The sequence below is a fragment of the Oryx dammah genome, unplaced genomic scaffold (assembly GCF_014754425.2).
Source record: "Oryx dammah isolate SB20612 unplaced genomic scaffold, SCBI_Odam_1.1 HiC_scaffold_11232, whole genome shotgun sequence".
Lineage (NCBI taxonomy): Eukaryota > Metazoa > Chordata > Mammalia > Artiodactyla > Bovidae > Oryx > Oryx dammah.
In genome coordinates this window covers 2,158,551-2,166,010 of record NW_024080625.1, presented here as the reverse complement: position 1 = coordinate 2,166,010, position 7,460 = coordinate 2,158,551, and positions in this window count along the sequence as shown.

Sequence of the window (7,460 nt, the reverse complement as noted above, 5' to 3'; positions counted from 1 at the left end):
GGGATTTTCCAGACAAGAACACTGGAGGGGGTTTGCCATTTCCTCCTCCAGGGGACCTTCCCAGCCCAGGATGAAAGATGAGTCTCCTGCATTGGCAGGCAGATTCTTTACCACTGAGCCACCTGAGAGGGGAGCCTAAAGATGATTCTAGCCCCAAGCCCAAAGCCAGCCACCCAAGTTCAGGGAATTTTACAGAAGGAAGAACAGTTTGGAGGGATTAACAGGCAGGGGTCACATGGGGAAGAGAGTTGAGAGGGAGTGGGGCTGGGAAGTGAGTTGAAATGTCAGGTTGCTGGTGCCATTGATCTGTCTAGAAGTTGCTGCAGGGGAGTTTCCAGAGATTGCGATCAGAAAGGGGTCTCTGATTTCCTATTTATATGGCCACTACTTTCAGTTCAGTTCAGTTCAGCTCAGTTAGGCAGGTGGAAAAGGAGCCAGTGAGTAAGGCAGGACACTAGCATCCCTCACAGCAGACCACAATAGCCTATAAGAGCCTGGCACTGTTCCAGGAGTTCGCAGGTATTTTCTCTCTGCCACCAGCCTATGAATTAGTACTGCTGTCATTACCACCTAAGATGGTGAAGATGAGGCTCAGAGGTGTTAAGTAACTTGCCAAGGTCACACAGCTATTCAGTGATAGAACTGGGGCTTGAACCTGGGTGGCCTGGCTGCACTTAACCCCCAGGCTATGCTGCACTGTGTGTACATCATTTTCTGATCCAGACTACATGCCTAAGAGAGGGGGCTACAGAAAGAGAAATTGGGTATGGTGGAGGGTAAGGTGCTTCCCTGGTGGCTCAGAGGTTAAAGCGTCTGCCTCCAATGCGGGAGACCTGGGTTCGATCCCTGGGTCGGGAAGATCCCCTGGAGAAGGAAATGGCAATCCACTCCAGTATTCTTGCCTGGAGAATCCCATGGATGGAGAAGCCTAGTAGGTTACAGTCTACGAGGTCGCAGAGTCGGACACGACTGAGCGACTTCACCTCACCTCACCTCAAGGTGCCACTATCCAAAGAAAGTCATCAAATGGGACCTTCCAACTTGTTTCTTTATCTCTGAAGAGCAGGGCCCCCCACCTCCCACCAAGGCAAATGATTGAGCAGGTGTTGCCTTCTCAGGATTCCTAGTTGAGACTGGTCGGTGGATTGAATGCTCAGTAGATTTTTGATTGGAGGCTGAGGCCTGGAGGGGGCAGGGGTCTAAAGGAGTGTGTCTGAGGAAGACACTTTAAGCTGGATGGTGAGTCATCATGGGGACAATCGTGCCATGCCCCGGTACAACCTCCACCCTCCCCCAACTATCTTTAGGTGCCTGAAAGGTGTGTTAGGACAGATAAATAATAACAATAGTTAGCATGCACCGGGCTCTGTTCTTGACACTTGTTATACATTCACAGATTTAATCATCACAACAATCCTATCAGATAGGTACTATTGTTATCCCATTTTGCACATGAGGAGATGGAGACATGGAAAGGTTAACTGATGTGCCCAAAGTCTCACAGCTAGGATGGGGAGCACTGAGTGATTCTCCCCAACACTTACAAATCTGTGTGTGCTTTATTTACCACTCTGCAGTCCTCTCAAATATACTGACAGCTCCCTTGAAGGCAAAGCCCACATCCAGAGTCCTTTCCCCCACACCTGGGTGCACAGGCTCCAAGAGGTGAGGAGTGGGACAGACAGATGATGGAGGCTGAGCAGCTGGGCCCCTTGGCACCGTCCACCTCCATGCTGAGCTCTCTGCCAGGACACAAGCCTACTGGAACCATGCCTCCCTGTTTTCAGACTGGTAGCAGAGGAATGCAGAGGCTCCCAGGGAGTAGTCCAGGAGGGTTAATGGGTAAGGAAGGCTTCTTGGCCTGCTGTGGCTTTGGGCCATAGTCCTCACCCAGGCCTCTCTGCTGAGCTCTACACTGGTGGAGCCCATGGCCTCCTGGATCTTCACACTGTATACATGAGTGGAAAACTGCCTTCCCACCCTAGCTGTTCCTCTTCCCACCCTGCCTCTCTCAGCTCCCTGCTCCAGGATCTTCACCACTGCCTAAGCAGGGCACCTCATACCTCGATCCTTCCTTCTCTCACATCCAGTTCAGTTCAGTTCAGTTGCTCAGTCATATCTGACTCTTTGTGACCCCATGAATTGCAGCATGCCAGGCCTCCCTGTCCATCACCAACTCCCAGAGTCTACCCAAACCCATGTCCATCGAGTCAGTGATGCCATCCAGCCATCTCATCCTCTGTCATCCCTTTCTCCTCCTGCCCCAATCCCTCCCAGCATTAGGGTCTTTTCCAATGAGTCAACTCTTCAAATGAGGTGGCCAAAGTATTGGAGTTTCAGCTTCAGCATCAGTCCTTCCAATGAACACCCAGGACTGATCTCCTTTAGGATAGACTGGTTGGATCTTCTTGCAGTCCAAGGGACTCTCAAGAGTCTTCTCCAACACCACAGTTCAAAAGCATTGATTCTTCAGCGCTCAGCTTTCTTCACCGTCCAACTCTCACATCCATACATGACTACTGGAAAAACCATAGCCTTGACTAGAGGGACCTTTGTTGACAAAGTAATGTCTCTGCTTTTTAATATGTTATCTAGGTTGATCATAACTTTCCTTCCAAGAAGTAAGCATCTTTTAATTTCATGGCTGCAGTCACCATCTGCAGTGATTTTGAAGCCCCCCAAAATAAAGCCTGACACTGTTTCCACTGTTTCCCAATCTATTTCCCATGAAGTGATGGGACCAGATGCCATGATCTTAGTGATCTTAGTTTTCTGAATGTTGAGCTTTAAGCCAACTTTTTCACTCTCTTTCACTTTCATCAAGAGGCTCTTTAGCTCCTCTTCACTTTCTACCATAAGCGTGGTGTCATCTGCATATCTGAGATTATTGATATTTCTTCCGGCAATCTTGGTTCCAGCTTGTGCTTCATCCAGCCCAGCGTTTCTCATGATGTACTCTGCATATAAGTTAGATAAGCAGGGTGACAATATACAGCCTTGACGTACTTCTTTTCCTATTTGGAACCAGTCTTTTGTTCCGTGTCCAGTTTTAACTGTTGCTTCCTGACCTGCATATAGGTTTCTCAAGAGGCAGATCAGGTGGTCTGGTATTCCCATCTCTGTAAGAAGTTTCCACAGTTTATTGTGATCCACACAGTCAAAGGCTTTGGCATAGTCAATAAAGCAGAAATAGATGTTTTTCTGGAACTCTCTTGCTTTGTCGATGATCCAGCTGATGTTGGCAATTTGATCTCTGGTTCCTCTGCCTTTTCTAAAACCAGCTTGAATATCTGGAAGTTCACGGTTCATGTATTGCTGAAGCCTGGCTTGGAGAATTTTGAGCATTACTTTACTAGTGTGTGAGATGAGTGCAATTGTGCGGTAGTTTGAGCATTTTTTGGCATTGCCTTTCTTTGGGATTGGAATGAAAACTAGCCTCCAATTTGGGCTGATTCAACCAGTGGATAACCTCTTGCATCCATCCATTATGCCCCAGTTCAGTTCAGTTCAGCAGCTCAGTCATATCTGACTCTTTGCAACCCCATGGACTGCAGCATGCCAGGCTTCCCTGTCCATCACCAACTCCTGGAGCTCACTCAAACTCAAGTCCATAGAGTTGGTGATACCCCATCCCCTCTGAAACTGCTCTAGCCCAAGGATGGTCTCTTCCAGCACTTACTCTATGCAGGGTAATCTGCTTACTACTTTAGAGACATCACCTTTTAACCCTCAAAACAATCACTATTTACCAGTGAAGACCCTGAGGAACAGAGAGGTGAAGTAACGTAGCCAAGGTCACATAGCTAGTAAGTAGTAATGCCAGACTCAGTTAGTCTGACCACAGAGCCCACACTCAGTCACAGTTTGGTACTGCCTCCCTGATCACTGATGCTGAAGCTCCAACACTTTGGTCATCTGATGTGAAGAGCTGACTCATCAGAAAAGCCCGGATGCTGGGAAAGATTGAGGGCAGGAGGAGAAGGGGTGACAGAGGATGAAATGGTTGGATGGCATCACCTACTCAACGGACATGAGTTTGAGCAAACTCCGAGAGATAGTGAAGGACAGGGGAAGCCTGGTGTGTTGCAGTCCAGAGTTGCAAAGAGTCAGACACGATTGAGTGACTGAACATTCCTGATCACTACTCTCAGCCTTGCCGTCCTCAGCCATTCCTATGCAATGCCACAAGAATCTTTAATTTCTTCAGCAGCATTTATTGTAAGTGTTAGGAACTCTGCCATAAACTGAGGATCTAAGACCAGGCAGATACTGGGCTCCAGGGCCATGGAGCCTGGTATTTTCTGGTAACTCCCTAACACACTAATCTGGTCAGGCCTCTACCCAGCACAGTGTCTGGCATATAGTGGGTGCTTAATGATTCTGGGGGGAAATGAGATGAAGTCTAGGGGGAGTCAGCCAGGGCCAGCTGTGGGCATGTACCAAGGGCAGGGCGGAAGGGAGAGCAGCTGCTCTTCCAGTTCATTTTGAGGACATTTTACTTCGTCTCCCTCCTGGCTGCTTCCTTGTCTCCTATTCTTTCCTCCTTCTCCTATGCTACAGACCTTGCTCACGAGGTTCAGCTACATCCTTTGAAGTTGTTGGTAGGATGGAGGGTGCAGGTTGGAGGTTGGAGGGCATCTTAGCTAGCAGGCTTCCTGCGGGACTATGGAAAAGGGTCAGCTTGGAGACCAGAGGGTGTATGGGCTGTTCTTCAGCCTGCTGCAGCCTCCCTCAGCATCCCCACCATTCTCCCTTGGCCACGGCTTATCAACAATGGAGAAAGACTGAGTATTGAAAGAGTCCAGCTCCCCTCACCTGCACTCCACCACCCAGCTCTGTAAGGCTGAAAGTCCACTTGGCCAGGCTCCTGACCCCAAGGGTGGTTCCAGTCCAGTTCCCCCATCTCCTCTCCTCCCCATTCCTGGGGTGGGGGACTGAGGCAGGGAGCTGTAACACTGATGGGACCCAAGCCAAACCTTCCTAGGACCAGCAGGTCACAGCCAGACACTCCTGAACTGCTAAGGACCGTGAGGGTGGAGAGACTGGCTCCCACTTCTCCCGGAAAGGGAGCAAGCTGGAGAGAGGTCTATGAGGGTGGGCAGAGCTGGGGACCAGTGGGGAGCTGACCGAGGCCAGAGCCGGGACCCCACACTTAACTGGAGGTACATTTTTCTGGCTGGTGGTCAAACTACCCGTGCATGATGGGGGCAAGGAAACGGTCACTGAACAGGCCTGTGGTGCTGACAGCGGTGGCCAGAGGGCAAGGAGAGGCTGGGAGAACGAAAGAGAAAGCAGGGGCAGGTCTGGAGCTGTGCTACAGGAGGGAACAGGCCTGCCTAGCGGGCAAGTTTGGTGGTGTTTGAATGTGCAGGAGGTGCCTTCCCCCTCCAGCTTCTGCTTCTCAAGGGGGTGTGTGTGTGTGTGTGTTACACACACCCAGAAAACCCTGCATCTGCCCTTGAGTGATCAATGCTTTGGAACGGCGGCTCCAGCCTAGTCCTGACAACTTCCTCTCAGAGTCTTCTCCTTGATCCTTGCTCCTGCACCTCTATTAGAGCTTCTAGTCTGCACTCGCCTTTACCTGAACCCACCCCACTCCCTGCCTCTCCCTGGGGCTCACCATCCTCACTACCGCCTCCCCCCCACCCGCCCTTCTCCCAACATCCCCCACCCTCCCCAAACTCTCATCTCAGGGGCTCCCATCTTCCACCCACCCTGGGCCCTGGACCCTTGCTCAGGACGCAAACTCTGCACCCACTTGGCCCTCGTGTTTTAGAGATGTGGCAGGGGTGCTGCAGGAGGCTGAGGGAGGGTTCTGTCTGGATCTAGAGCCCTGGCCAGGGAGAGAGCAAGGCTGTGGGTAACCAGGCAAGCAGGCCAGGCAAAGAAGCCCCTTCCAAGCATCAGAGCAGACCCCCAACCCTGCCCCCAGATCCCAGTCCAGAAGAGCTGGGGCCAGAGGAAGCTGAACAGTCCAAAGACTTGGCACCAGACCCACTGCCCATTTCTTCTGTCCAGACAGGACACAGCGAGAGGCCAGGGAGGCTGCAAAGAAGGGGTCCAGAGAGGGAAACAGAAAAGAGAGGTGACATCCTTCGTCTGAAGGTCTGACTGAGAGAAAGGGCTGCAGGCCACTCCCTCCCCTCCTGGGATCAGTCCTGGCTCCAGGATGGAGGGGCGGCCACCAGCTGCTCAGACTTCCTCCCAGCCCCGCCCCAGGCCTCAGGAAGTCCTTCCAGCTCTTGCCTCAGCACCCCCTCCTCTAGGAGCTTCACCTTCAGAGAAATGGAGAGGCAGCAGGCTCCCCTTTTAAACCCGTGGCAGGGGGGCATGGTGCCCACCTCATGCCTCCCCTTCTCATTCCACCTCTCATTCCACAGAGGGCTGGATTCTGATTTCACACGCAAGCCCCTTCAGGCCCCAGCTCCTGGGGCCTCGGCTGACAGAGCCCCTAGGGTTTGGGTTTTCACCTGCTTTCCCCAGCACGGCTCATCTCCCACACAGAACCGGCCTGTGTCAGTTCCTTCTGTGGGGCCCCAGCTCCCTGCCGCACGCCTGGCACTCAGCTCAACTGCAGATTAGAAATTTCACAGAAGTTGCTTCTTCGCAGTGACTTTGGCGGGCAGGAGCTGGCTGCGCGTTGCCCCAGGCCGCCTGGCTTAGCACAGCCAGGGGGAGGCACAGAGGCCCTCAGAAGAGGTTTCCTGGGTTGTATAGGTCAATTCATGGCCCAGCTCCTGCCGCGGGTCCCTTCGCCCTTCTCCTGTCTCCCGCAGCTCTGCCTTTCCTTCCACTACCTTTCTACCCAGTTTTCTTGACCCACCCCCATTCTTCACCCTGCCTCAGTCTATTTCTCACCCATCCTCTGCCTCCTCCCGGAAGTGCCCTCAGACTCGTACCTCAAACCTCTCTAAGGTGCTATCCATGGGTCCCATGCACCAGACTAAGCACAGAACAGTCTTCTTTCTGGTCCCTTAACTTTACCCAGTGCCTTTTACAGCTAGACCAGAGGTGATTCCTGTGTACTGACTGAGTCTCCCTGGTGACCTTCTCATTGTATAAATTCGATCCCTAAACACAAATCTAAAGGCTAAGTGTGTACTAATCCCTGTCCCGGCCTCTGTCCTTTAGGGAGAGTTGGTGCCCTCCCCTCCAGCCTTTGTTGTCTCTCACTTCCCATGGCCCCAGGCTCTTGCCTTGCAGGGGTTAACTCCCAGCTTTATCTCTCTCTGTCCCCTCACCCAACAACAATCCCACAGTGAAACAGGAAGGAAAAGAGCATTGGAGGACATACCTGTGACAGAGGGGTTCAGGTCAGGAGATGGAGGTCACCAGAGGACTAGAGAGGCGAGTAGGTCTGGGCCCCAGGCCCCTCCTTGTTGCCCCTCCAAACGCCTCGGCCTCTGTGATCGCTCACACGCACCCACATCCTCCCACTGGAGACTCAGACTGGGATTTTT